Genomic DNA, 4,196 nt, shown 5'->3' on the forward strand with positions numbered 1-4,196 from the left:
TTTATATATATATAAAGAGATTTGTACTTAAAATGAGAATTGAAATATATCAAGGAAACCTGATAGTTGCTTTGTCAGAGGCTTTACAACTGCTTGCTCAGATATCAGCAATTTGCTCACACTGGGCAGAAGGAAGAAGTTTCTAAAGGTAATCACTTTGCTAATAGAGTGCAAAAGCTGCTGTTAAAACATAGCAGACTTCAAATGCAGGTGCACCCCTCTTCATACAATGAGAAACTTGTGCTCACATTCAAACAAGTGCTTCACAGAAGAAAATGGACAAATGGATCATAAAAGGGGTTACAGGAAGTTTGACAGGACTGAGAAATTAACTAAAAAACAAATTTCTATATCGCAATTTCGATTTACTTGGTTAGTGCTGCATCATCAACAAAATTATCTAAATTAAAAGTATTTTAAAGATAGTAGACTATTACTAAGCCTACAAAAAGCATAAAATTATTCAAAACATACAAAAGAAACTTGTTATTTATTGACAGTTATTTAAAGGCCACTACCAAGGTCAATGCAGGAAGTTCTTCCTGACCAGCTTTATCAGGAAGCTTGTAACATTTGTATTTCATAGAACAAATTTTTGTAAAAATTAAGCAATATTGTCTAGTTATAATGTGTATGAAGTATGATGGTCTAAAGTATTTCCTCTTCAAAAGCAGATATTCAGGGTAAAGTCTCCTTTAATACACATAATTTCTACTTTGGGACATCAGAGCATTTGAATCAGGTAAGAAATCATTTTATTTCTACTGTCATACAAAAAATAAGTAAATGTTTGTGGATTCCTACCTCTTTCCACTAGGCAGTGCCAGTCTGCAATTTAGATTTCACCACAAATGTTACCAATTAATCGTCCATTTTATATGTTTAGGACTATGTGTCTGTTCTCCATAGCCTTATAGTTAAATTCTCATATATGTGTGTTTGTATGTGTTTATGTTACTGTTTATATATATTTGTATACATTATATGTAATAAAATGTAAAATATAGTGAAAATATATGAAACCACTCTTAATTGAAACTTAAAACTCCTACAAAAGCAGAAATAAATTTGTTTAGCAATTTTATACAGAAGCTTAATGCATATTTAATGAATGAATGGGTTTATGAATAATAATCTTTAAAATGTAGTATTTTCCTGTTTTTAAGACTCACTTATTTCACAATAGAGCTACAACTACAGACACATCTTGAATTCAAAATTAATAATTTGTTGCTACTCTAGAAAGACATTTGAGGAATGTGCATTGAGTTGTCAATTGAAAATGAAGTAGAAGAGTTAACTTCTAAAATTACAAAGTTTTTAGAGATGGTGGTGAGTGCTTTGGCTTGATTTTAAATATTTTAATGTTTAATTTAAAAAATTATTTTGGTATTTTTGTTGTTATTGCTCTCTTTTTCTTTCTGTGTGTGTGAAAAAAATATATATGTATTTCAACTGTTATAAACTCAGGGAGAACATTCTCAACCTATGGAATATTTTCAGATGTTTTCAGAGATTTCTGAGTTGTTTGTGCTTACTGTACCATAAATTATTTCACAATTTATTAACTTTCTTCTATATAAGTACTAACCACTTTTGTTTTTCTATACCAATAATTTGGTATCTGTTATTCCTTGGTTTCCTGCTTCATGGCTTTCCCATTCAAGCATACATGGTCTCATTCACTCAAATGAACATTTGAAATACAAAAAGAATATAGTCTCAGCAGTGCTGCCTGTGTTGTTTCCTCAGTTTGAAGTAGACAGGAACTGGCTTTTGATATTTAACCGTGAAAGCCAATAGTCCCTCTGTCAAGTTAGAAGTGAAGGAAGTTTTTATCCTTATAAGTTTGGGACTTTTTGTTTTTTTTTCTGATGAGAAATCAATCTCTATTGTTGGAAAAAGGGAGTAACATGAGGCTTTTGAAATATTGGGCATAAAGATTGAAATGGAAGTACCATAGAAAGGGGATAGAAAAAAAAAAAAAAAGGAAAGGTGATTGGTCATTTGGTCATTAAGTTCATATAACAACTAAAGTCAGAACTCATCCTGAGATAAGTTTCAGGGCCAGTCCAAGAACTGGAAGTTGTAGGGTCTGTGTAGTGTTTAAAGAACCAATTGTGTCAACTTTGTGGAGACTGACAGTGGCTGTGGCCCAAGTAGTCTATCTGAGCTCTGAATGTGGGCAACCATCAGGTTTTGGACCCTTAACAATAAATACTTCACTTTGAATTCACCACAGTAAGTTCTAAAGCCCATATTTGAGGAAGCCCTTCCATGTTCTGTGTTCTGTAGACTTCATCTACCAAGCTGACTGTAGGGATACTTACAGAAAAGAGTGAATGGGAAGGAAAATATTAACAAAAGTAATTTCAAAATGTCTTGATTTAAGGAAATAATCTGTATATCTGAAGCATTTACCTATTGCCAGCTCCCAAAATACCTGGAAGGAAGGAAGGAAGGAAGGAAGGAAGGAAGGAAGGAAGGAAGGAAGGAAGGAAGGAAGGAAGGAAGGATTCAAGCTAAGGCATAGCATAATAAAATGTTAAAACAACTGAAATAAGAAAAATATCTTCAACTATATCAGAAAAATGCACAATAAATTAAATGAGCGTCTGACAGGTGATGGAGTAATGCCTTGCAAATACTAAGAAAAAATAATTTTCAAACTAAAATGTTCTACTCAATCATGTAATTTTTAAAAGTAAGAGTAGTATAAACATATTTTCAGATAGATGAGGATTAAATATATTTATATTCTGGTCACTCATCTTTAAGGAAATACTGAAGGCTATCTGCCAGCAAAAGAAGGAGGAAACCAACAAAAGAGGATAAAATTGAATATAGTAAAATGGAGATTAAGCCCAGTAAAATATACAGAGAAATTTTAGATAATGTAATGTATAGGATGACTCAAAAGCAATTACGTAGTCCATTCTGAAAGAGTAAGACAAAGTGCATCATGAGGAAAATCTCTTGGAGGAAAAATAAACATAATCACTTTGGAACAGTGAGCATTCAAATAATTTTGAATAAAGAAAAAATTAGAGATTTTATATTTTGTTATAGATCTGATTCACTACATGAAAGAGATCAATATAAGATCATAGAATTCTAAGTAAATGAAAAATCCAAAGCAGTTTATTAACACCAGATACGTCAAGCTGTTGAAAACAAACATACAAACAAAATTTTAGTACATTAACTGGCAATGTTATTCCTACTAAATCCCAGCAAGAGAACACACACACATGCACACACACCCCACATACCACACACACAGCACATACCACACACACACACAAACATCATACACACTTACATTGGGATGATGATATAAGGAAATTTAGGAACAGTGTAAGCCAAATCGTTATCAATCAAATAATAACATCAACACAATTTCTAAAATTGATAAAACATTTTTATGAAAGCGTATTATTTAAAGTAGAGGTAAATATAAAACAAATATAAAATGACTAAAATAATTGCTTTTGGGAGCATAGTTGTGAAATAGAATGGGGAAATCCTTTTTTTAAATACACATTTAATGTTGGTGATTTTTTAAACTTGTGAATTACTTGATAAGAATGCCAGGTAAAATATAATTATTGAATATCAAACCTTCTAAATTAAATTTCATTCACATGATTTTCAATGGGTTAATTTGCTGCCTATGTGAATCAAATACTTGACTTGATGCTTTAGTGTACATATATTAATGTTTTTTCTATCCCGACTCTCAAGGAGTCTATAATTTTGGGAAAATGGCAAATAGTCACTATATAATTAAGTATCTCCAATTGTAACACTAAGTCATCTGCTCTTTCTGTAAAAAGAAAGTGTGTGTTGTTTATTTATTATAAATTTGGCATTGAGTAATGGGCTCCAGTCCCCTTTACTTCCTGTTTCTAGTTAATTATGTAATTTATTTCTGATTATTAAAAATGTTATATGCTAGTTATAATTTTAAAAATTATAGTGCATATATACAATATATAATATAAAAGATCAAAGTATGCTATAACCTTTTCTTTTCTTTTCTTTTTTCTTTTTCTTTTCTTTTCTTTTCTTTCTTTCTTTTTTTTTTTTTTTTTTTAGGCCGGATCTCACTCTATTGCCCACGCTAGAGTGCAATGGCACAATCTTGGCTCACTGCAACCTCCACTTCCCAGGCTCAAGTGATCTTTGTGCCTCAG

The sequence above is a fragment of the Mandrillus leucophaeus genome, unplaced genomic scaffold (assembly GCF_000951045.1).
Source record: "Mandrillus leucophaeus isolate KB7577 unplaced genomic scaffold, Mleu.le_1.0 Scaffold1009, whole genome shotgun sequence".
Lineage (NCBI taxonomy): Eukaryota > Metazoa > Chordata > Mammalia > Primates > Cercopithecidae > Mandrillus > Mandrillus leucophaeus.